This window comes from Pelophylax lessonae (genome assembly GCF_965119305.1).
Source record: "Pelophylax lessonae genome assembly, chromosome: 13".
In the NCBI taxonomy this organism is placed as follows: Eukaryota; Metazoa; Chordata; class Amphibia; order Anura; family Ranidae; genus Pelophylax; species Pelophylax lessonae.
Window position 1 is genome coordinate 97,073,043 of NC_138780.1, and position 27,289 is coordinate 97,100,331.

The 27,289-nt window shown below is 43.2% G+C and overlaps 1 pseudogene across 1 annotated transcript in view; it reads right to left on the reverse strand.

Annotated features, from left to right (window-relative positions):
- Positions 1-4,021: 4,021 nt before the first annotated feature.
- Positions 4,022-27,289, reverse strand: part of LOC309543379 (opsin-5-like) — a 29,184-nt pseudogene continuing 5,916 nt past the window's right edge. The window contains exons 2-6 of the transcript XR_014226133.1: positions 16,869-17,074; positions 16,165-16,264; positions 14,100-14,204; positions 13,663-13,886; positions 4,022-4,495 (exon numbers count right to left, since the gene is read on the reverse strand). The product of XR_014226133.1 is annotated as an opsin-5-like (transcript). The remainder of the gene's footprint in view (positions 4,496-13,662; positions 13,887-14,099; positions 14,205-16,164; positions 16,265-16,868; positions 17,075-27,289) is intronic.

Consider the following 27,289-nt stretch of genomic DNA (forward strand, 5'->3'; position numbering starts at 1 on the left):
ACATGTGAGGCGTAATAATATTTACGGATATCTGGTATTGCTGCTCCTCCATATTTTTTTGGAAATGTAAGTAACTGTCTTGATATCCTCGGCTTCTTATTTGCCCATATGAATTTTATAAATATTGAATTTATCTGTTTAAAGTACCATATTGGGATCCTTACAGGTAATGTCTGAAGTAGATATAAAAATTTGGGTAGTATAGACATCTTGATAAGGTTACACCAGTCCCTAGCCAAGAGAATAAGCCCGTCTTCCATTTTTCCAGTTTATAACGAATTGTGGTCAAGAGAGGTTTAAAGTTCAATTCATATACTAGGTCAGGATTGGCCGATTATATACGTACCCAAATATTTTATTGCTTTCTCTGCCCATTTAAATTTAAAATTTTAATTTAACGTTTGAAGAGAATTGCTAGACAGTCTTATCCCCATAGCCTCTGACTTATTAAAATTTATCTTTAAGTTTGACATGGCCTCATATTGTTCAAATTCCCTAATTAAGTTGGGTAATGATATTACCGGATTTGTTATTGTAAATATCAAATCTGCGTACGCCGAGATTTTATACTGTTCCTTTCCCATCCGGACACCTTGAATATTTAGAAGAATGGTTCCAGGGACAGTATAAAAAGGATAGGGGACATCCCTGTCTCGTGCCGTTTTCAATATTAAAAGGGTCCGATAGGATCCTATTTACTTTCACTTGAGCTGTTGGATCAGCATATATAGAAGGAATTCTATGTATCATAATCTCCCCCAGTCCAATATGTTTGAGTGTTGATATCATAAATTTCCAATTCACGCGATCGAACGCTTTTTCTGCGTCGGTACCTAAAAAAACACATGGTATTTGAGATCTATCAATTTCCAACAGCAAATCCAATACTTTAGTAGTATTATCTCTCCCCTCTCTATTATTTATGAAACCCACCTGATCCAGGTGAATCAATGATTGTAAGTGTTGATTCAGACGGGTTGCTAATATCTTCGTGAAGATTTTTAAATCTGTGTTAAGGAGCGATATCGGCCTATAGCTCCCACATAACATTAAATCTTTATCTTCTTTAGGAAGAACCGTAATATGTGCTCTCAGCGTGTCCCTGCAGAAAATTGATCCCCGCCCAACCCAGTTAAATAATTTTAATAAATACGGACCTACTATCGGGAAAAACACCTTTATAGTACTGGAGGGTAAAGCCATCCGGCCCCGGCGCCCTTCCAGTCTTCATCATATTCAAGGCTTGTTGTATTTCTGTCAATTCTATAGGCGAGTCCAATTCCCTGCAGGCTTCCTCCGATAATTTTGGCATTTGAGCTGAGGCCACATATTCCTCCATCTCTGTTAAAGTTGTTGAATTATCTGTTAAATTATATAGGGCAGAATAATAATCTCCAAATGCCTGAGCAATCTGTCTGGGTAGCGATATCTTACTGCCTTTAGGTGAGAATATTTGGGGGATGTATGTAGTCAATTTCATCTCTTTTACCGCGTTAGCTAGCAATTTCCCACATTTATCTCCTGATTCGTAACCTATTTTGCAGCTTTTCTGTAATGAGGCTTTTGCTCTATAACCTAACAGGTCGGTAATCTGTTTTCTTATGCCCATCATTTCTGTCTCACTTTTTGATGTCGGGTTTTTTTTATGCACACTCTCCATCTCATGTAAGGATGTAAATAATGTTTCTATTCTTTTTACCCTCTCCTTTTTTTACCCTCGACCCATGCTTAATTAATACACCCCAGATGTTTGCAAATGTTTATGCAACTAAAACCTCTGTCACCATGACAGTCTCCTACAGATTTATTTCAGTTCATCCTAATCTGCAATGGCCTTCCATTTTTCAATTGTCTTCCATTTAAAAAAATAAAAAATTGAAGAGGGGAATGCCATTGGATACTTTATTTGACATGTTTTATTGTTACAGAAAGAACATATTGTTATGTTATAGATGCATTGCTCATTAAAGTAATCCTTTACTTTCAGAAAAACCCAGTTTGTATATAGAAGCATATACAGAAGCACACGGGTTGCTTATTTGTATAGTTTTCTATATGCAATATATGTATACAAGTTTAGTAAATAGTGTCAGCAAGAAATCTTTTATACCCTTATTAGTTATGATTGCTCTTGCAGCAGGTCTTGAAAATTGCTTTACTTGGTTCCGTTGTTTTATTCCTGACCACCCGCAAGCTACATAATGCTTCCAATATGTACCAGGTGCATCTTCTCCACATTAAAGTGGATATGTATGCTACATTGCTACAGCTGAGCTGAATCAATGAATGATAAATTCACCCCAGTTGTTGTAATAGGAATCAGCCTAGTACAAAGCACTTTTTTTTAGAATTTTTTATTATTATTGCATCTCCTCAATACTGCATTGTATAATGACCTGCTGTACATTTCTATTGACCATAAGCCAGGAATATCAGATGAGGCCATCCCCATGTCAGAACACAATAGACAGCTGGGGAGATCGTTGTACAAACATCAGGTTGGAGCTGTCAGTTTTTTTTTTGTCCAACTGACTGGGATGAACGAAAAAAAACTATCGGTGTCTACTAGGCTTTAGATAAAGTTATAAACCGGTAATTACAGGTAAATGTAAGAACATTTTAGTTGACTGGAAAACTACAGTCCTATTGAACAGGACAACTCTTTAACCACTTAAGCCCCGGAAGATTTTACCCCCATTCCGACCAGGGGGTATTTTGCGATTCGGCACTGCGTGACTTTAACGGAGAATTGCGCGGTCGTGCGACGCTGTACCTAAACGAATTTGGCGTCCTTTTTTTTCCACAAACAGAGCTTTCTTTTGGCGGTATTTGATCACCTGTGCGATTTTTTGATCACGAGCTATAAACAAAAAAAGAGCGTCCATTTTGCAAAAATAGCAATATTTTTCCCTTTTTTTTATATGAAATTCCCCCCAAAAAAAATGTAAAAATCAAAATTTTTTAAAATTTTCGGCCAATTTGTTTTATGCTACCTATGTTTGGTAAAAAAAATCGCAAAAAGCGTATTTTGATTGGTTTGTGCAAAAGTTATTGCGTTTACTAACTAAGGGAAAGATTTTTGTCATTTTTGTTGTTTTTTTTTTTAACGCGTAATGGCGGCGATCTGCGATTTTGTTTGCGGTACTGCGACATTGCGGCGGACAGATCGGACCCTTGACTGACATTTTTTACACTTTTGGGGTTACCAGTGACATTTCTACAGTAATCAGTGCTATACATATGCACTGTTACTGTAAAAATACACTGGTAGTGAAGGGGTTAACTTTATTTGAGAGGGAGGGGCTGTGTGTGTCCCTAGGGGCGTGATTCTAACTGTGATTGGCTGGGGCTTCAGCTGTATGCAGAGTGATCAACGGATCTACATAGTAGATCCATGTGATCAGCTCTCATACAGCGAGGAGAATGACAGGCAGCTTGTTTACACAAGCTGCCTGACTTTCTCCCTCTCCCCCGCCGATCGCAGAGTGGCCGGCGGACATCGGGTCCGCCGGTCACACGCGCGGGGGGGTCCGTGACCACTCGGGAGCGGGAGCGCGCCTCCGGGGGCGCGCGCTCGCTCCCTAGACCCTCACAAGCTAGTGACGTAGCCCTACGTCACTTTGCCTGTGAGGGGCTGACCGCCGACGTAGATAGTCGTGCGGCGGTCGGCAAGTGGTTAAAATCAAGATAATTTTTAGCCATTTATTTAAAGGAAATTTTATACGTTTTATTTTAGATGTAAAGATAATCCTATTTAGAACATGAAAATTGTGGTTAAAATAATATAATTCACTCCTCTTTCCAGAAATGTTCCCATTGTTTCTACATATGGATTTTAACAAGGTTGACTTAGCTAAGCATCAAAGAGCAAGGAGAAATAGATCAAACAGACCAATGATGTAATTTCTAGAAGCTGCTAGGTCATGGCCACTTACAGTATCACTCACCAAAAGAAAATTAATTTATGTGCCATCTACATCTAAATCATACACTCATCTGATATGGATGAACCAGATATGATCTACATCCGTATTTTTTGTCCTGTCTCTAAGTCAAATGTAATGTCCTTATTGACATTGGAAATTATATCCTTTGTTCGTCCAATTTCAGAGACATCAGGGGATTCTCCCGTATCATCTCTCCTTTGTGATGAAGAATCATTTGTCAGCAGTGTATTTTTCTCTATTCTTTTAGAATTCTGATTGTGATCCTCTGGTTGCATCTTCTTTAGTTCATACATAACTGCTGCTTTTTCACACTTTGTAGGTAAATCTTTCTCTGGCTGAAAACAGCACATCATGGTCCGTAGATCTTGTCGAAACTTGGAGCTCAAGCCTAGGTATATTATGGGATTGTAGAAGCTTGCTGACTTTGCAAGCAGCGTGGCCGCTACACTGGTAAGTGCTGGTACCTGATAACCACAAGCTGACCACATAGAAATAACCGCATAAGGAGACCAGGCTAGTAGGAACGCTGTGCAAATAACAAAGGATATCTAAGGAGCAAAGGCAATACAGCAAAAGTTAGTTTTAGTGATAATTCAGATCAAAGGTTTTAGAAAAATGTATAACATTAATTAACAATATTGAGCTAAAACAAATTTGCCCTAACTGAAAGCATTAATTTTGCATGTTTTTATTCTACAGTGCATCCGGAAAGTATTCACTGCGCTTTACTTTTTCCACATTTTGTTATGTTAGAGCCTTTTTGCGAAATTGATTAAATTCATTATTTTCCTAAAAATTCTACAAATAATACCGCTTTATGACAACGGGGAAAAAAGTTTGTTTGAAATGTTTGCAAATTTATTAAAAAATCAAAAAAATAATCCCATGTACAGTACATAAGTATTCATAGCCTTTGCTCAATATTTTGTTGAAGCGCCTTTGGCACCAACTACAGCCTACAAGCTTGGCGTACCTATTTTTGGGCAGTTTCTCCCAAAGCCATTCCTTTGTTATCTTGGCTGTATGCTTAGGGTCGTTGTCCTGTTGGAAGATGAACCTTCGCCCCAGTCTGAGGGCCAGAGTGCTCTGAAGCAGGTGTTCATCAAAGATGTCTCTCTACATTGCTGCATTCATCTTTCCCTCGATCCTGACTAGTGTGCCAGTTCCTGCCTCTGAAAAACATCTTTACAGCATGATGCTGCCACCACCATGCTTCACTGTTGGTATGGTATTTGCCAGGTAATGAGCAGTGCCTGGTTTCCTCCAGACATGACACTTGCAAATTAAGGCTAAAGTGTCCACCTTTGTTTTTTCAGACCAGAGAATTTTGTTTGTCATGGTCTGAGAGTCCTTCAGGTACCTTTTGGCAAACTCCAGGTAGGCTGTCATGTGCCTATTACTAAGGAGTGGCTTCTGTCTGGCCACTCTACCATAGAGGTCTGATTGGCGGAGTGCTGCAGAAATGGTTGTTCTTCTGGAAGGTTCTCCTCTCTCCACAGAGAAACGCTGGAGTGCTGTCAGTGTGACCGTGGGGTTTTTGGTCACCTCCCTGACTAAGGCCCTTCTCCCCCGATCGCTCAGTTTGGCCGGGAGGCCCGCTCTAGGAAGAGTCCTGGTGGTTCCAAACTTCTTCCATTTACAGGTGATGGAGGCCACTGTGCTCATTGGGACCTTCAATACTGCAGAAATTTTTCAGTTCCCTTCCCCAGATCTGTGCCTTGATACAATACTGTCTCGGAGGTCTACAGACTATTCCTTGGACTTCATGGCTTGGCTTGTGCTCTGACATGCACTGGAAACTTTAGGACTTTATATAGACAGGTGTGTGCCTTTCTAAATCATGTCCAATCAACTGAATTTACCACAGGTGGTCTCCAATCGAGTTGTAGAAACATCTCAAAGATGATAAGTGGAAACAGGATGCACCTGAGCTCAAATTTGAGTGTCATGGCAAAGGCTGTGAATACGTATGTATATGTGATTCTTTTTTTTTCCTTTTTTATTTTTAATAAGTTTGCAAAGATTTTAAACAAACTTCTTTCACATTGTCATCATGGGATATTGTTTGTAAAATTTTGAGGAAAATTAATATTTAATCCATTTTGGAATAAGGCTGTAACATAACAAAATGTGGAAAAAGTTAAGCGCTGTGAATACCTTCCGAATGCACTATAAGCATGCATGTTATTGTTACCGGCACACAGAGCAGTTCTGGCTTTATCTTAGTCGCTTTAGTATTTGAAAGAAAATAAAAAAATGAATAATAGATATGTGCACTTGAAAGTCACCCTTTAAAAATGTATAAAACTACATTCAATCAATATAAAGAATAGACAGAAAATGTAAAGCATCTGTTAATAAAAAAGAGAGAGCATCATTATGTATAGCATAAGCAGCATATGATGCTAAAAGAAGGAAACTGTAGGAATATAAGCCCAGAGGTTTCAGGTGTATAAAGAAGTTCTGTACAAAGTCTTGCTGATGATGATCTGGTAGAATAGCTCAGATGCTCCCAACCATGTGCTGAACCCACATTTACCCTGTGGATGAGGAAGACATCAGAAAGTAGGTTGGTCTCGAGCAGATGAGTGAACTGTGGCTTATACTGGAGCAGAGTGAGTCACTAGGATACAAGCCGGAGGTCAGGACAGGAAGCAGACGTGAATAACCATGGTACAAGCAAAACGTCAGGGCAGGCAGTGATTACAAATAACTAGGATACAAGATCGAGAGGTCAGGGCAGCCAGGGAGTATAACTGGGATATAAGCCTGAGGCCTGGGGGGCACAGCGGACATAGATAACCAAGATACAAGCCAGAGTCAGTACACAGGAATCAAATAAATATAAAACACTAGGGGCAATAGAGCCAGCTTGTGAAAGTAGTGCTTAGGCAGCAAGCTGGAAGCTGCACCTAGTTTAGGTAAGCTGGTCAGAGAAGGAAAGCTGCTCTTATTGGATGGGGAAACTTGAAGTGTGTGCGGCCATGCCTCATCGTTGTCAGTGGGAGGAACAGCATCCATTGTTTGTGTCAGTGGGAAGAATAGTGTCCCATCGTTTTTGTCAGTAGAAATTATAGACAGAAAATTTAATCATTTTCTACTCTATTCAAAATGAAAGTTTTGGCTTTAGATGCACTTAAGCTGTGTTCACAGATACTGCGGCTGCGGCTCACAGCAGGGGGTCTAGTGCATCCCTGTCCACTGATTGAGGTTTGAATCAGGTCTAAGTTTCTGCCTGAATTCCCACCTGATTCGGAGCCAAAGATGTACTCACAGACACTTGTTTTCCCAAGAGACTCTGCCAGCAGCTTCACCGTCAGCTACACTGGATCCTCTGCAGCTCAGCTCCACACCTGGTTCACTAGGTCAACCCCCTAAGACCACCTTCCTCATACACAGCAGGAGGAGAGACAGCCATCTGCCTCCTCCTGGGACGCTGCTTCCCGCCAAATACGCCTTGCCACATGTCCTCCCCAGCTTTTATGGGCAATCCCAGGATGCATTTCAAGAATGCCCTCCCACTGGGACTCCCATAAAAGCTAATGTGCCACTGGCTGGTTTTTCTCCACTGTCCAACAAGCTCCCTCCCTCAGACCCAGTGAATCCCACCTGGAAACATGTAACAGGCAACCTAATAGATCAGGCTCCCCTGATAAGCAGAAGGAACAATCAATGCATTTACCTAGCACCTACCTAGGAAGGTTCTACATAGGGCTGGAAACATAAAACAGAATATCATCCGCATAGGCTGCCACTTTATGTTCTCCTCCTCCTATTCTTACTCCTTTTATCTACACAATTTCTAATGGTTGTAAGTAACGGTTCTAATGTTAATATGAACAGTAGGGGTGACAGGTGGCATCCCTGTCTCGTTCCATTGTACAATTCAAAAGCTTTGGACAATGTACCGTTTATCATAATTGCTGCTGTAGGTTGTTTATTTAACATTTTGATCCATCGGATCTTTCCTGGGCCAATCCCTAGTTCTTCCAATGTCGCTGTCATGAAACCCCAATCCACAATGTCAAACGCTTTTTCGGCGTCTACTGGCAGGAGGTGAGCTGGGGATCTATCTTTTTTCTCTTTTTGTACAAGTAATAGTGTTCTAACCCCATTGTCTCTGCCTTCCCTCCCCAGGACAAACCCAACTTGATCCGTATGTGACCAATCTGCCATCAATCCCTTTAATCTAGCGGCAAGAATTTTAGCATATAGTTTTATCAGAATTAAAAGGAAAAAAGACTTGCGCCACAAAAAAATTAATATAAAGTTAGGAGAGGAAATTGCTGCTGCCTCAAGACCCTAAGGCCCCTTTCACACATGGGAGTCTGTCGGCGGACTCCATTTTTCTCAGCGGGGGATCCATCCACCGATCCCCCACTGAGCAGGCGGATGGCAGCTCTGTCTCCACGCTGTTTGTGGAGACAGAGCTGTCAGGTCCCTGCTGTTCTCTATGGGGGAATCGGATGAGAATGGACCGCTTGTCCGTTCTCTTCCAATCCCATCCGATCCGATCCCCTGGAAAATAGGGTTTCCATCCGTCCAGATTTGACGGACCGGATCGGATGTCAGCAGACATGTCTCCACTGACATCCGATGCCCCATAGAGATGTATGGAGCATCTGTTCAGATCCACCTTAAAAACTGACAGGCGGATCTGAGCGGTCCGCTACTGTGAAAGGGGCCTAAGGGTAATAGACCAGAAAAATATGCAAATAGCAGCGCTAAATCCTCAAAGAAGTAAATATTCAAAGTGTTAGTGCTTTACTGTGACTATCAATAAATAAATACACTTATAGATTAAACAGTGGTAATGTCATTCCACAAATGTATCAAAAACCATATGTGCAAAAGGTGAAAAATAGGTAAATGGTGTATAGTAGAATAAAACAATAGATCGCTAGATCCATAAATAAATCATGGCAAGTGTTAACAGTGCAAAGTGCTGCTGTGCAAAAAAGTGCTACAGTGCAAAAAACAAAAATAATGTGAAAATAAATAATGGGAAAATCCTGGGAAAATGTTCACAAATATCCAGAAACAATATATACTCCAGAAATTAATCCCATGTGCGAAGTGCCCATAAGGATAGCAACCAAATGGTATGACTTAAAATTGTGTAAACCGTGATGGTGGCACCCTCCAAACACCGCCAAGCAATAGGAGAAATGCAAACTCACCGGAAAGTTTTGATCTTTGTTCGCATATGTCAACAAAAGATCACAATTTGCTTCGTGGGTCTCCGTGGGCTGGAAACATGGACCCTTGTAGAGAATGAAGTGTGCAATCCCATGGCCATAGTCTATCTTCCCTGTTTTTATTACTCGGCCATTGGTAAATGACACAGAAGTTATTTAAGTGGCCAACAAACTACCGTCTAAGCCTGCATATAACCCATTTCTATGGGCTCCTAATATAGCTGCTTCGTCTTCTGCTAAAGCACAGAGCGCCACGTTCTTTGGCTTGCTAATTCACCCTTTTCCTCTTCCTCTTCAAGGGTGCATTGAAGCCATTTATTTTAGACCTGCTATTGCATTCTTTTTGCGAGTAAGGCTGGACGTCTTTTACTTCAATATATTCCCTGCATTAAGGTAAAAAAATGTCCCCATATTTGTATCGCCCCCTCACCCACCTGTGTACTTACCTGAGCCCGATCGTGATCTAGACCTGTGCTCGTCTTCAATGACTCTCTCCTCTCTCTCTGTTTACAGAGACAGCAGTGGGAGCCATTGCCTCCTGCTGCTGTCAATCAAATTCTGTGAGCAGAGAGTGGGGGTGCGGCGCTGTGGGTGTCAATAGACACATACAGCTTGGCTCAGGAGCGAGCCTGCAGGTGCGACCCCATAGGATGCAGCTTTCTATGGTGGCAAACTGCGAAGAGGAGGAGCCAAGGGGGTTGGCAGGGGACTCGAGAAGAAGAGGAGAGGGTAACTAGGTGTGCTGCCAGCTGCGTGTGCATCTCTCCTTTCACTTCCTCCCCTGCCAGTGTAATACTATGTGTGAGGAGTGTCAAGCTTTGTGTCCTTCAGCTGGCTTCTCTCCTTAATGCCGCTGTGCTCATGGAGTGGGCTGTGCTTCTTTCACCCCTCACTTCCCTCCTGGCAGCATCAGAGCATTTCTGTGCAAGACAAAAATGTCTGCTCATGCCCAGGCCAGTCTAGAGACCTATGCTCCACTGCTGCAGAAGCAGAAGACAAAAATGTATTTAAACAACCTCCATACCCAACATCTTCTTGCTCTCCACCAACATGTGTAATGTCATGAGGCAGAGGAGGAAAACAAGGAGATTGGGGTCCATAAAGAGAGAAATTCTTCCAATATACAGTAGTACTATCAGTTCACCAGAAGTAGAAGATTTTAACATATAGCATAACATCCGTGCATTAGGACAACTCCACATGTGAGCCTTCACCCAAACAATGCACTTACCAAATAAAGGAATTAAGCGTTAGTTAGGACTCAATCCTCTTTGGCAAATGCCAAAGGTTGTGGGGTAAGTATGCAGAACACTGCACTAGGTAGAAAAGCTCACCAACCAGAAGCCCAAGAAGATTTATATAGTGTAGTATTTACGGACTTTACCTTTTTCAGCAGTATTAAAACAAAGTTAAACATTAATTAAGTGCACTTACATTGTTAGCCGCCATTCCAAACGCATGGGAGAGGTTAGCAAATAGGCCCTTCCCGATGAGTTTCATGCCATGCACGTTATCAAGGGAATGACTCAAGCTGACCCCAAAAAATGAGCCCCTTAAATAGACAGTGGATATCACTTTAATATCCTTACTTTTTGTACTTTACACCAATAAAAAGTTTTTAGAGTACATGTATTAAATCTACAGTCTGATTTTACCTCGCTGGAGGTACAGTTGGTTTCCATCATACAAGGAGGAGGCGTTGGTTTAAAACTTGTTCCTGAAACAAGCAAAGTGGCCCTTTTTGGGGCAGCACTGCACTGCATACTTGTGCGCAACAGTGAGTGCACCAAAGCACCTTCTATTTTTTTTTTCGATTTGCCTTAGCTACCATAACATTTTTAAAAATCTCATTATTAAAAAATAAAGATCTGCCAGAGCCATAAGTTCTGCATGCAGAGGTAATAGTTTATTTTATTAGTGTATTTTGTAAGAAAATAAATACAGTATTTTCATTGTATGACCATCTCTGCTGCTCTGAGCACCACCTACCCCTATGTAAAAATGTTTACAATGGTTTCCTTGCAAGATAAGGCCCCCTGCTCAGAAACTAGCCTTACAGAGCTGATTGTGGAGGTTGTGGAGGCAGCAGAGACTGTAGATATAGCAGAGGGGCAGCGGAGAACATGGATGCAGGGGAGATTGCAGGTGCAGTAGAGACTAGGCTGTGGGCAAAGTGAAAACATAGCCATGGGTACAACGCAGGCTTGGTGCTGGATGCAGAGGGTTACAGGCAATAGGGCTGCAGTTGCGATGTACAGAGGGTTTACGAGCTTTGGGAAGCATAGTAACTTTTTGCCTGAGTAGGGACTAGGTGTCATGTTTTGAGAAATGTCACATGTCTATGACACTGGGTAAAAACAAAAAATATCTGCAGCTGTGCTGTAGAGAGGGTGTACAGTCAATGCACACTATTTAACAGCTTTAGTAAGCAGCTGTTTCAGAAAAGGAGACACCAGGCAGGTTTTATTGTGAAAAAAAAGGGTATAACGTGCAATATCAAGCCAGTGATTCAGCCTAGACACCCAATGGTCCATTGGGTCTTCATTTTGAAGTGTGAACTGTATTGTTTACATTTTTTCATTTGCAGAACCGGCTCACCCCCTACTAGCTGAACATGCAGAACCTCTGCTTCTCCCTTGCCTGTCTGACTTTATGACTATAGGGTATAGACTAGCTTTATTAGCAGGTTGTGGTGGTTTGGTGTACTAAAGTATACTGCACAAGTATCTGCTGCAAAAGGGCAACTGTGTATGTTTTAGGAACAAGTTCACATTGCTGACTCAGAAATGATAATAATAAAAAAAAGCTATTTTTATTTTGCCATAGATGGAACAGAAACAATGGCACATGTAATACTTTACTTGTTTCTGTTCTCCCAGTGGCAAATCACAATTTGGACACTAAGCTCATTTCCCCCTTCCCCCTGCACATTCAGTCCTTCTTCCAACCCTTTTTGTAAGCTTACCAAACCCCCCACCCAAATCCTGCTGGCTTACCTTACTGCACAAACGTGGTACCACACTTTCTCTTCTCACACGCTGTTGGAACCTGGCTCTTTACCATTAGGTGGATGAACAGAAGCAGCATAGTGATGGCGGCTCTTTCCTTGATTGCTGGTGGTAGCTTCCCATACATGCATGCTGCAGTGTGCACTGGTCCCAGGCTCCTTCCCATCAAAACAACTCGCACCCACTTCATCCATCCCCTTCCCCCAGTCAAAGAGCCAGTCACTCACCCATGTCGACCCCCTGCTTTGCCACAGCAACTCTAGTTCCCCGCCCCCCTCACAGAACCTCTTACAGACTTCACTTCAATGATCAAAGCACCTGCCAGGTACCTTACCCCCCTCTGCCACTGACATTATTTCCTCCCCCAGCTCATCACACCCACCCCCTGACAGCACTTCACATTCACCTCTCCTCCTAGCTCACAGTGCCTCCAACCCCTCACAACTTTTTCGCCACTACTGCCCCTCACCCACCCATCGTATCCCCTCAGTCACAGCACATCCCACCCATTTCAAAGCAATGGCCCGAACCTCACCCATTACCACAGTGCCTCCCACCTAAAGCACATCCCCATCACCATGTCAAACTCTGTCAAAGTACCTCCCAACCACTTCACCCCCCTGGTCAAAGCCTCTGCAGTCTAATTCATACCAACACAGTGCCCCCTACCCACCCCACCGCCTTCTATTCCATAACACCAGCACCTCCCTACACCATGTCAAGGTGCCCTCCTCATAGTGCCAATCACCCCCCTGATCACAAAGTTACCCACTCATTTCATCCCTCCCACCCCCCGTCAAAGCACTTGCCAGCCCAATTGCCTCCCCCTACCACCCACCTCACAGTGGCCTGTCATAAGGCTTCCCACCCAATTTACACATCCTTACATCATACACACTATGTAGCCCACAACACTGCAATTCACTGTAACTTGACAGCGCAGCACTGGGGACTTTTCAGCAGCACTGCATAGTATTGCAACAATTTTCTCTACCTGGAAACACCCTGTCAACTCTGCCTATCTACTCCAGCTCTCTCCAACACACGCTGTGTACAGCACCACTGCAGTGTATATAGCTTTTTTCAGCAGAACTGTATAATAGCAGTAATTATCTCTCCCTGCAAACACTGTCAGCTCTCCCCATCTACTCCAAGTCCTCAACACACACTAACAAAATTGTGCTGGTAACCCTGACTTTTATAATGGCAGCTAAAAAAGAATAAAACCTAATTTTCTTTTTTTAAAGACACCTGATCGAAGGTTAGAGGCCAAGAAGTGCATTACTAGTAACTGGTTGTTTTAACGATGAACAACCGCATTAGTTCACCACTTTAAGAACTGCAGAGGACTTGAGTTCAGGTTTGTTTAACCCAAACCCAAAGTACTATATATGCATAATGATTGGAATAATTTGTGCAACTTTTCAATGACCAAAGAAGGGCTACACTTAGAAACTGTGATAAATTCCCCCATCTAAAACACCTTATAGAATAGGTTAATGTTCTCACCCGTGTGATGTCTCTTTCCATGGTATGTTGCCGTTGACTGATTTCCCCTCCCTTGGAGTTCCTGTGACTGGCGTGAACAACTCTGATGATTGCTACATAGCAGAAGACCATGATGGCCACTGGAATGAAGAATCCCCACAGAAAAACGCCAATGACATAACATTTGTATGAGATGGAGCTTGTAGCTAGGGACCAGTCTATTTCACATGTGCCGTACTTGCGTTCTGCAAGGAGGAATACATTATAGAATGTAGAACCTATGATGTTCAAGTCATATAGTCCCTCCCTATAGATAACTGTGTAATTTTCATCAATTTGTAATAAGACAGATGTAATAAATCAGCTTGATGCCTTTGATATAATTAAAATCAATAACATTTACATTCTTTGAGGTTCATGAACTTGGACACCAACTTCATTAACATCAGTCCACTTACCTGTAAAGCTACCCCAGCCTAGAAGTGGAGCTCCAGACCAGATTATAGCTGAGATCCATATGATAAGGATTGTCATCAAGGCACAATGTTTGTCTGCTATATGCACTGAGAAAAAAAAGACATTGCACTCATCCTACTTGGAGGTGAACTGCAGGCAAAAAGCTAAATTCATAGTTATACAAAATATATGTGAGCTGTACCTCATAAAAGGTTTTTCTACACAGGTTTGTGACCTAACTCATTGTTTCTCAAAAGTTTTTTCAGTCAAGGCACCTTTTAGAAATGTGTACAATCTCAGGGCACACCAGTCTAAGAAACATGCAAAATAGGTGTTGTCATGATTTTTAAAATCACGCCACACCGAAACATGTGGTACCATGCTTTTAAGCGAACAGGAAAGAAGGCACACACAGGAAAGGGGGGGGGGGGGGCTTTGTTCTCTTTCCACCCTCCTCCAGCTCTTCTCCTTCCTGTCTGTATACAGAAAATTACACAGAACTCTCTCCGATAGGGACTGTACAGAGTTTGATTACTGTCCCCTTACCACAACTTCTGCTGTCGGAACAGGAGTAGTGTGTGGAGGAGAATGGTGAGCAGCAATAAAACTGTATACAGTCTGATTTGAGAGGCCGTGTTAACTCCTGTATACAGACAGGAGGGAGAGTGCATAGTTTGCACCTCCTCCCAACTCTCTCCTCCTCTCTGCTGCTATTTCTACTCCTGTCTGCAACCCAGAACACTGTGTGGGTCCCTGACGTGTCTTTAGAAACCGATTGATATCAATAACTGGTAGGACACGGGCAGGTGATCAGTAGAGCATTCTGGGATGTCAACAGGAGTAGAGCTAGCAGCAGAGAGGGAGGTAAAGGCTGTGCTCTCTTCTTCCTGTCTGTATAAAGGAATTAATCCAGAGCACGCTCAGATGTACTGTACAGGTTTGGGGCAGTTTTTTGCAGCACCCCATTGAGAAACGCTGACCTAACTTTTCCTAGAATGCAGTTAACAAATGCAGTTAGGTCACCTCCCTATCCCTAGCCTGCAAATGGATAGTGAAGGAGCTGCACAGGACTGATGAAGTCCTCTGTCTCTTTTCTTCCAACTGTAAGCATGTAGGCGGAGTCAGACAATTGGTACTTGACATGGAGAGAAGGCACACAAAGACCAATGAATGCAGCACTGTGTATTAGCAGTACAAAAGGTATTGTAACACAGTCTTAGTACTTCAGAAGATACTCCAAATAGCCTATGATGCCAGGCAACATCTGACAAAGGAGGTGGCTAGAAAGCAGTCCGGAAAGAAGATGTTTGGAGATGGCAAGAGCTCCTGGCTGGTGACACAGGCATGCTTTCCCTACTCTGTCCCTCCTCCACTGGAATCTTTCTCTATGCTAAGCAGACTGTTCATAAACAGTGGTTTCCTGTCCCTGACCCAGCCACTTTGTAAATGCATGCCAGCTGCTGAGGGACAGTGCTCTTTATTAGCACTGTTCACACTAAAGATGGCCACCGGGATCATCCTGGGCAGCAGCCTCCAATTGAACAGCTGCTCTCTTGATTACACCTACAGAGGCCTAGGAGGAAAAAAAGTTCCTCCTGTCTTCCACTCTTTCTGCATGGCAGCGGCTTTTACAGCGCTACCTGCGCAGGAAGGCCATACTACACCTTCCTTTAAGCATGGTTCTTGTGAGCATATGTGCATACAGCAGAGCCTGTATGGCTCCTAATTCTCCCCCTCCCTCTTTCAAGTTCTACTGTATAGGAGGCTGATACCAAAAGAATGTTGGTATTAGTCTCCTGTACACTAGAGTGTAAAATGAAATCAGAGAAAGCAATTTCAGTAGAGGAGAGGAGCCTGTACAACTGTACAAGAATGAAGATAATGCTGGAGTTTAGCTTTACTTATGCTATATCCTAACCAGGCCGCTAGCTTTAGTAGAATACCAGGTTTTGTGCTGGATTCAGTCATTCAGATCTATAGTAGATACTAAACAAGATAATCCAAGAACTTCAAAGTGCATCTGATGAAATACAGTTAAGTGGTTTGGCAGTGAAAGTGGTAACATACCTCTGTGCGGTAGACATCCCTTCACATAACGTAGAAGGCTGATTGCTGTAAGAGTGCTAATGCTAATCAAACCAAAGAGTAGGATTAGAAAGCCATCAACCTAATAATGCGGGACAGATAAAAGGACAGATTTGATGAGGATTCAAACAAAGCAGTTTACAAGGTTTGGATTTCTGTTGGACTACATTCACTTGTTTTACTAATAAAGGGAAAAGGAAAACTGAAAGGCAGATGTCAGAGGCAGTGTAATTAAGTTCCACTTCAGATCTATGGTCCTTCTATGTATAATCCATTTAAATATCCTACAGGTAGGAAATGTGTGTTATTTTTTATTTAATAGGCAGACCTATATAACTGTAAACTTACAAATTAAAGACTGTAATAAAAAGGAAAAATAATCCAACCCCCCCCAAAAAAAAATTATTAAAATGATAAATTCATTAGATAATAATGAGAACCTACAAGAAATTGAGGGTGCAGTTGTCACTGGACTGGGACATGAGAACTGTTTTTTTATGTATCCTGACTGGAGAAATTTGGAATCATTTTCTGTTCTAACAGGTACACAGATGGCAATACAAAACTGGCAGAGGCACTAATCCTTCCTTACGGAAAAAAACCCCCAAAAGGTTAAAACTGGATTTGGGTTTCAAATAAAAATAAAAAGTACAAGGGTCAGAAAACCGATCTTATAAGTCCCTTACATTGCAAGTCCAGAGTGTGCTTATCAAGAATCCATCTTTGCTTAACCCTTGGAACAGTTCCATTATTCCTCGGCTGTAGCCAAAAATGGAGATTCCTGCATCTGACACAGCAAGGTTCAATGTCAGCAGATCTTGAGAATCAAAGTTTTGTCTGCGTCTACACATTAGGCAGATTACCGCTCCATTTCCCAGCCATGACAGCCAACCTAGAAACAGCAGAAAAGACACCCAGGAAAGTATGGTTATACAGACATTATGGCATATCATTTTTTGTAGTGTGCTCTTTATTTTGTTCTTTTTTCTTTACTATATATATATATATATAATATATATATGTGTGTGTGTGTGTGTATGTATATATATATATATATATATATATATGTGTGTGTGTGTATATATATATATATATATATATATATATACATATATAGTATCTCACTTTGCTACAATGTAAAGTAGTGAGCGTATAGCTTGTATAGCAGGGTAAATCTTCTGTCCTGTCCAAATAACTCAACACACAGCCATTAATGTCTAAACCACTGGCGACAAAAGGGAGTACACTCCTAAGTGAAAATTTCCAAATTGGGCCCAAAATGTCAATATTTTGTGTGGCCACCATTATTTTCCAGCACTGCCTTAACCCTCTTTGGCATGGAGTTCCCCAGAGCTTCACAGGTTGCCACTGGAGTCCTCTTCCACTCCTCCATGATGACATTGCGGATCTGGGGAATGTTGGAGACCTTGTGCTCCTCCACCTTCCATTTAAACATGCCCCACAGATACTCAATAGGGTTTAGGTCTGGAGACATGCTTGGCAAGTCCATCACCTTTACCCTCAGCATCTTTAGCAAGGCAGTGGTCGTCTTGGAGGTGTGTTTGGGGTTGTTATAATGTTGGAATACTGCCCTGGGACCCAGCTTCCGAAAGGAGGGTATCATGCTCTGCTTCAGTATGTCACAGTACATGTTGGCATTCATGGTTTTCTCAATGAACTGTAGCTCCCTAGTGCCGGCAGCACTCATGCAGCCCCAGACCATGACACTCTCACCACCATGCTTGAGTGTAGGCAAGACACACTTTCCTTTGTACTCCTCACCTGGTCGCTGCCACACACGCTTGACACTATCTGAACCAATTAAGTTTATCTTGGTCTCATCAGACCATAGGACATGGTTCCAGTAATCCATGTCCTTAGTCTGCTTGTCTTCAGCAAACTGTTTGCAGACTTCTTGTGCATCATCTTTAGAAGAGGCTTCCTTCTGGTATGACAGCCATGCAGACCAATTTGATGCAGTGTGCGGCGTATGGCTCGAGCACTGACAGGCTGGCTACCCCACCCCTTCAACCTCTGCAGCAATGCTGACAGTACTCATACGTCTATTTCCCAAAGACAACCTATGATTATGACGCTGAGCACGTGCACTCAGCTTCTTTGGTCGACCATGGCAAGGCCTGTTCTGAGTGGAACCTAACCTGTTAAACCGCTGTATGGTCTTGACCACCGCGCTGCAGCTCCGTTTCAGGGTCTTGGCAATCTTTTTATAGCCTAGGTCATCTTTATGTAGAGCAACAATTCTTTTTTTCAGATTTTCAGACAGTTCTTTGCCATGAGATGCCATGTTGAACTTCCAGTGACCAGTATGAGAGAGCGAGAACATCAAATTTAACACGCCTGCTCCCCATTTACATCTGAGACCTTGTAACACTAATGAATAACATGACACAGGGGAGGGAAAATGGCTAATTGGGCCCAATTTGGACATTTTCACTTAGGGGTATACTCACTTTTGTTGCCAGCGGTTTATGCGGGTGTGAGGAAATGCTGTAAATTAAGAATTCTTTAAAAAATATGTTGAAAAATTGAGCAAACAGAAGAAAAAATCAATATCAAATCAATATTTGGTGTGACTACCCTTTGGCTTCAAACCAGCATCAATTGTTACACTTGAATATTTTGTACAGTTGCAGTCAGATATTTTGTAGGATTAGAGTCAGGTGTATGATCTAACAGTTATACCAAGCAGGTGCTAATGACCATCAATTTCATATGTAGGTTGAAACCTAGGGATTGATTTAATAAAACCGGAAAGTGCAAAATCTGATGCAGCTGTGCATGGTAGCCAATCAGTTTCTATCTCCAGCTTGTTCAATTAAGCTTTAACAAAAAAACCTGGAATCTGATTGGTTTCTATGCAGAGGTGCACCAGATTTTGCACTTTCCAGTTTTAGTAAATCAACCCCACAGTCATTAACTGAAACAGAAACAGCTGTGTAGGCGGCTTAAAACTGGGGGAGGAACAGCCAGACTCTGCTACGAAGTTAAGGTTGTGGAAGACAGTTTCATGTCACAGTTCACACACCATGGCAAGACTGAGCACTGCAACAAGGCATGAGGTAGTTAAACTGCATCAGCACGGTCTCTCCCAAGCTAAAATTTCAAGGCAGACTGGGGTTTCAAGATGGGCTGTTCTAGCTGTTTTGAAGAAGCAGAAAGATATGGGCAATGTTGAGGACTGTAGATGCAGTGGGCAGCCAAGGAAACTTAACCACTTCCCGCCCGCCCTATTACAGATTGACGGCGGGAATGTGGTTGAGTTATCCTGACCGGACGTCATATGACGGCGGCAGGATAACTCCGCTCTGGGCGCCCCCCGGGGGCGCGCAGAGCGGCGATCGGTGATGCGAGGTGTCAGTCTGACACCCTGCATCTCCGATCTCGGTAAAGAGCCTCTGACGGAGGCTCTTTACCATGTGATCAGCCGTGTCCAATCACGGCTGGTCACATAGTAAATAGGAACAGCCGTTGATCGGCTTTCCTTAGTTCGTGCCTGACAGGCACGAGTAAAGGAGCGCCGATCGGCGGCTCCCCTGACAGGGGGGGGGGGTCGGCACTGGTAATCAGATCATTGATTACCAGTGCAGACCCTCGGGGGGGGGATGCCACTAGATCCACCAGGGATGCCCACTATGACCCCAGGGATGCCCACTATGACCCCAGGGATGCCCACTATGGCCACCAGGGATGGCAATCAGGGCTCAGGGAGCCCCCCATTGCCCTCCCCATCAGTGATGCCCACCAGTGTCCTCCCTATCAGTGCTGCCCACAAGTGCCCATCACTGCCATCCTTTAGTGTCGCCCACCAGTGCCCATTATTGCCCACCAGTGCCGCCTATCAGTGCCCATTAGTGCCCATCAGTGCCGCCTGTCAGTGCCGATCAGTGCCGCCCATCAGTGCCCATCAGTGCCCACCAGTGCCGCCTATCAGTGCCCATTAGTGCCCGTCAGTGCCACCTATCAATGCCCGTCAGTGCCACCTATCAGTGTCCATCAATGCCGCCTATCAGTGCCCAGCAGTGCCGCCTATCAGTGCCCACCAATGCTGCATATCTGTGCTACCTATCAGTGCCACATATCAGTGCCTATCAGTGCCGCATATCAGTGCCGCCTATCAGTGCCACCTATCAGTGCCACCCCATCAGTGCCACCCCATCAGTGCCACCCCATCAGTGCCTCCTCATCAGTGCCTGTCAGTGCAGTCTCATCAGTGCTCATCAGTGCAGGAAAAAAATTATTTATTTACAAAATTGTATAACATAAACAAAATTTTTTTTTTTTTTTTTTTAAACTTTTCGGTCTTTTTTTATTTGTTTAGCAAAAAGTAAAAATCGCAGAGGTGATCAAATACCACCAAAAGAAAGCTCTATTTGTGGGGGGAAAATGACATAAATTTGGTGAAGGTACAGTGTTGCATGACCGCGCAATTGTCATTCAAAATGCAACAGCGCTAAAAGGGGAAAATTGGCCTGGGCGGGAAGGGAGGGAAGTGCCCTGTATTAAAGTGGTTAAAGTATAACTAAAGGCAAAACGTTTTCTTTAGTTTTGGAGGGGGATTAGAACACTGTTTTTTTTAGCTGTCCTTGCCTCCATTAGAGAGATTCACCCTCTCTATTTGTTCTGTTTACCATTACTTACATAGTTACAGTACATAGTTAATCTTGTTGAAAAAAAAATACAAGTCCATCTAGTTCAACCAATAAAAGAAGGAAAAAAACCCCATACAATCCCATATACACAATCCTATACCCACAGTTGATCCAGGAGGTGGCAAAAACCCCAGCAAAGCATGATCCAGTTTACTCCAGGAAAAAAATCCACCCTGATCCCCCAAGAGGCAATCCAATATTTCCTCAATCAACTTACATATAAATGTTAGTATCCAGTTATATAATGTATATTTAGGGAGTAATCCAGGCCTTTTTTAAAGCAATCTACTGAGTTGGCCAGAACTAGCTCTTGAGGGAGTCTATTCCACATTTTTACAGCTCTTACTGTGAAAAAATCTTTCCATATTTGGAGATTAAATCTTTTTTCCTCCAGACGTAAAGAGTGCCCCCACATTTTAAGTGTGATGACCTTAACCACTTGCCGACCACCGCAAGTACATATACTGTGGCGGTCAGCAGGCAAAGTGACGTATCGGTACGTCACTAGCCTGTGAGGCTCTGGGGAGCGAGCACGCGCCGCCGGATGCACGCTCCGCTCGCACGCTCCGCTCGCTCACGGCCCCCCTGCCCCCCGATGTCGGCCTGGCACTCGCGATCGTCCGTTACACCGGGAGAAAGGCAGGCGGCTAATGTAAACAAGCCGCCTGTCATTCTCCCCTGTGTAAGAATAGTGATCATACAGTTCTACTATGTAGGACCGTTGATCACTGTTCTTACACCTCAAGCCACAGCCAATCACAGTTAGAATCACACCCCTAGGGACACACTTAACCCCTCCCTCTCAAAAAAAGTTAACCCCTTCACTGCCAGTGTCATTTTACAGTAACAGTGCATATGTATAGCACTGATTACTGTAGTAATGTCACTGGTAACCCCAAAAGTGTCAAAAATGTCAGTCAAGGGTCCGATCTGTCCGCCGCAATGTCGCAGTCCCGCAAAAAAAAATCGCACATCGCTGCCATTACGCACAAAAATTACAAAAATCTTTCCCTTAGTTAGTAAACGCAATAACTTTTGTGCAAACCAATCAAAATACGCTTTTTGCAATTTTTTTTTACCAAACATATGTAGCAGAAAACAAATTGGCCTAAAATGTTAAAAAATTTAGATTTTTACATTTTTTTTGGGGAATTTCATATTAAAAAATTTGAAAAATATTTTTATTTTTGCAAAATTGACGCTCTTTTTTTGTTTATAGCGCATGATCAAAAAAATCGCACAGGTGATCAAATACCACCAAAAGAAAGCTCTGTTTGTGGGAAAAAAAGACGTCAATTTAATTTGGGTACAGCGTAGCGCAATTGTCCGTTAAAGTCACTAAGTGGTTAAAGCAATCTACTGAGCTGGCCGGAACTAGCTCTTGAGGGAATCTATTCCACATTTTCACAGCTCTTACTGTGAAAAAATCTCTCCATATTTGGAGATGAAATCTTTTTTCCTCCAGACGTAAAGAGTTCCCCCCACATTTTAAGTGTGATGACCTTAAAGTGAATAACTCAACACCAAGTTCACTATATGGACCACTTATGTATTTATAAATGTTGATCATATTCCCCCCTAATCTCCTACTTCTCAAAGTTCCTCTAATCTTTCCTCATAGCTGAGCTCCTCCATGCCTCTTATCAGTTTGGTTGCCCTTCTCTGCACCTTCTCCAGTTCCCCAATATCCTTTTTTGTGAACTGGTGCCTAAAACTGAACTGCATATTCCAGATGAGGCATTACTAATTTGTACAGGGGAAAATGATATCTCTCTCTCTGGAGTATATACTTCCCCTAGTATGTATAATGCATGCAAATTTTTAGCCCCCAGGTGCAGAACTTTACATTTATCAACATTAAACCTCATCTCACTTAGTTGCCCAATTAAACAGTGCATTGAGGTTAGCTTGTAAGTTGGAGACATCCTGTAAGGATGTTTTTCCCCTGCATAGCTTGGTGTCATCTGCAAAAATTGAAATGGTACTTTTAATCCCAGACCCTATATCATCAAAAAATATATATATTAAAAAGTAAGGGTCCCCACACTGAACCTTGAGGTACACCACTAATAACCTTAGACCAATCACAGTAAAAATTATTAACCACTACTCTGTGAATACGGTCTTTAAGCCAGTTTTCTGACCATTTATAAACTGATCTTTCCAAGCCTGTAGACTTTACCTTACACATTAGCAGTGTGTGGGGAACTGAGCCACCCCTCTGTCCAAGGTTTTACTTACCTCCTCATAAAAAGAAATCAGATTTGTCTGATAACTTCGGTCTTTCATGAATCCATGCTGTCTGTTGCTTAAAATATTTTTTCCAGCAGGAACTCATCTATGTGGTCTTTTAATAAACTCTCCAGTATCTTCTCAGCTATAGAAATGAAACTAATAGGTCTATAGTTACTTGGTAAAGACTTAGATCCCTTTTTATATATAGGCACTAGGCACCACATTGGACTTGAAAGTGAAAGTAAAAGAAAATCCTAAATTTTGGGTTGTCCCCAGAAAAGTAATAGTGAGGAAAGCTTCCAATGAGGAAAGTAGTTCTGATTGCATGGGGGTCTCCAAGGCATTCTCTTAATGTGCAGGGATTTCCTCTCACTTCCTGTTTTGGCTATGGGACAGGAAGTAAAAGGTAAATCTCCCCAATGGGGCACAGATGACAAAGAATAACCAACAAAGGTTTCAGCCCTCCCTTACTCCATCCAAAATGAAAAAAAAAAAAATGTTTTGAAGGCAAAGGGTGGTCACACCAAATACTGATTTGAATATAAATTTCTCTTGTGTTCATTTACTTTTAATTTTGTTAATTGATTAAAAAATAAACTATTAACACTTCAATTTCTGAATTCTCAATTTTATAGCATTTTTTTTACACATGCCTAAAACTTTTGCACAAAATGCATTGGTCACTTGACTTGCTGTACTGTGGAGTATTAAATAAATAACAAACATTAATTTCTAATACATGGCTGTAATATCTCTTTTAATAACTATTTATTAACAACACCTGATTTGAAATTTCACAATAACCCAACAATCTAAAAAACAATTTTAATAGCCGATTCAATTTTTTCAACAATCACTCATCAATAACGAGTTGCACTCCATTATTGGCCCCTGCCAGGCACATTATTTCTCAATAGTTATATAAAAAAAAAAAATACAATATTGCTTCTTATTAGTTATCTCCCGGATTCTGTCTGTTTGTAGGTGGAATCTGTGTAACATCTTCCTACCTAGATGTAGCTTACAAATTGATGTGTTACTTTTGTAAAAGCACACACATTTGGTCTATGGGCAGACATCAAGAAACTGTCAACTGATCTCAAAACACATACAGTATACTCGTGTGTATATATATATTTCTCTAGCGCTCATTGACAGACGTAGTCCTCGGTGATACACCACCTTCGGGTTATGTTGCCTCCACAGGAGCAGGACTAGACAGGAAATTAAAAAGCTCTGGCCACACCCTAGGGGCAGTCCCAGAGGGTATATCCTCTCTCTCTCTGCCTCAGCAAATCAGTTATTTTCTGTCTAGTTAGGAGTAAGGACCTAGATACCTTGCTGGGATCTTAGGTCCTGGCAAGATTTTTTTCTTAAAGGATTTTTTAGACAGATTTTTTTCTCCAGTGTTCCTGTGAGATCTTCAAGCAAGAAAGCTGAACTGGGCGACGGGCTGGATGTTGAGATCCGGTGGTCACCCCAGTTCAGCCTACGAGCGCGTGCAGGCCATAGCTCCGCGCTGGGTCGGCCGCGACAAAGTCCCATTAAAGGACTGACCCCGCGAGTTAAACGTCTCGCTGAAACGCCAAAGACCATGAGTCACGGCGTCCATATCAGTCGACAGCCCTCCCGCCCCGGTGGAGAGGGGTACTGTCAGGAGTTGGTGCCCGCCTGGTTCCGGTATGGTGAGTAGTATGTTCCCCCTTTTCCCCTGACGGGTCTTGTGGTGAACGCGGGCCCCTCTCTGTATGGTAAGATAGAGTCCCTCTCTATCCTATAAATGACACAGATCCTCCTACTTTGAGTGTGATTTTATGTGCAAAAAGCCAGGAGGCTTGGTTTGGGAGCTAACAATCTAATTGTATACATGTTAAAAAGATTATAATCTGTGGCATTCTGGGAATCTTACGGTGATAAGAATAAGCTACCTACCAGTCAGAAGCCACGGACATGTAGACTGCCTTCCTAATCAGATCTCCAGCTATTAGCAGGCCTCCCGAATGGCCATGCGGTCCGCCAGGGCCGGTACCGCCAACCACGCCAAATCCCCATGCAGAGAGAGTGTTGTGTGCCCTGCAGCACACTGTTATTCAGTACAGGCCGCCGCCATTTTTTTTGCTGGATCGCACGAGCCGCCATTTTGGCGTAGCCTCGTGTCTCCAGCATGGGGGCGGCCATGTTTGAGGTGATCCAAACACCTCGTGGAGCTAGGGGAGGCGCCGGAAGGCGTGCAGAGGGGCGGAGCCGCCTCCTTTCTTCCTGGGCAGCCAGCCAAAAGACTTCCTGTTTGTCAAGACAGCGCTGTAACCTGTTGCAGTTAAACTCTGAGCATCAAGTGGTGAGCCTGGGGGTCTATCTCTCTCTCGATCGATAGGGATCCCTAGCAGGTAACACTAAGGGGCTTTTTTTGTGGCGCTGGGGGTCTGAAAAAAAAAAAAAAAAAAAAAAAGTTTTTTATTTTTGAATTATATTATCCAGGAAGTGACTGGAATTATCATGGACCCTGCCACACATATTCCCCCACCTGTTTCCCTCGAGGGGGCCACGGGACCCGCCGGTGCACAGAGTGTAGAGTCATTTACAGCAATTTTGGAGTCTATGGTGGCTCGGGTGGAGGCGGCCTGTCAGGGACGGGGGTCAAGGAAGCGACCCCCGCCTACCCCTATACTATCTGACACCTCTGACTCTGATTCAGAGATGGTCACTGCAGTTGCAGGTTCCTCTGCAAAGGCTGTTATCCCAGGTAAAGCCCCCTCAGACAGTGAGGAGGACGCTTCTTCTCCTGCTATAATTCAGGAAGAAGCATTGGTGGACGCACTAGTTGTGGCAGTGCAGGAAACCTTAAAACTTGAGGCTTTACCGGCAGAGGCAACTGAAACAGAGATTCCTTTTGGTACTAATAAGCCCATCAAAACGGTGAAGGTTTTTCCTGTACCCAAATGTTTCGGTAATCAGATTAAAGGAGAATGGGAGCATTCTAAACGTACCTTTACTATTTCCAAGCGTATTGCTAGACGCTATCCGTTTGAGGAATCCATCATTAAGAAATGGACGGTACCACCAGTGGTGGATCCACCTATTTCCAGGCTGAATAAAGCCACGGTTATCCCAGTGGAGGACACTTTGTCCTTTAAGGATCCGGTGGATCGAAAGATGGAAGCAGAGTCCCGCACCATCTTCTCTCTGATAGGGTCAGCATTTAGACCAGTAATTGTTATTGGTCTAGTTTCCCAGACACTTACGGAATGGGCGAAAATGGTACGCCAAGACCTTAGGGGAAAAGATATTCCCCAGGAGACATCTGATTTGATGGAACAGATTATACAAGGGCTACAGTTTATCTGTGACGCAGCCTTGGACACTACTCCCTTATTAGGGCATGCATCTATGTCAGCGGTGATCCTCAGACGTGTGCTGTGGTTAAAATGCTGGTCAGCTGACCTAGGTTCCAAAAAGACCTTGACAAATCTCCCTTTTCAGGGGAATCGTCTATTTGGGGCCAACCTAGATGAAATCATCAAGGATGCCACTGGGGGCAAGAGCACTTTTTTGCCACAGGCTGCTAAAGCTAAGGGACCTCGCAACAAGCGAGGACCTTTCTTTACCGCCCATAAAGGGCGCCCGGCTGGTACTAGCGGGAAAGGCAAGACTCCTCCAGGAGGGTTCAAGAAGGGCTGGTCGGACAAGCAGAGGACCAACCCAGCCAAACCCGAAGCAAAGGAGTACACAGCCTGAAGGTGCGCCCCCACCCGGTTTCAGGGTGGGGGGACGTTTTCACCGGTATTCAGGACATTAGATCGAGCTTCAACCCCTACTACCGGTGCGATTCTTCCCTTCCAACATTTAAGTACTACAGGAAGCGGTAGTTACCGTTCCCTGAATAGATCTTTTCCTTTACCTTTTCCTAAGATTAGTCCCTATACCTCACAGGAATCGGATCTGGTTGACCAGATAGGCCAAGTAGCCTCTAGTCGGGTGACTTCGGTCCCTGAGGTTCAACCAGAAAAGATCACCCTTCCTGATAACAATCAGGTATCTGATAAATGTGTGGGAACAGAAAACGACCAGACTTTCTCGGATGGTCGGGGCCAGATACCTCTAGGGACGCCTGGTTCAGATTCTATCAGCGCCAGTGGTCCTAGAAATTCTAGGCTGGCCTCCTCAAGCCGGCCTGGCCGACTTGGACATGCTAGTCGCAGACG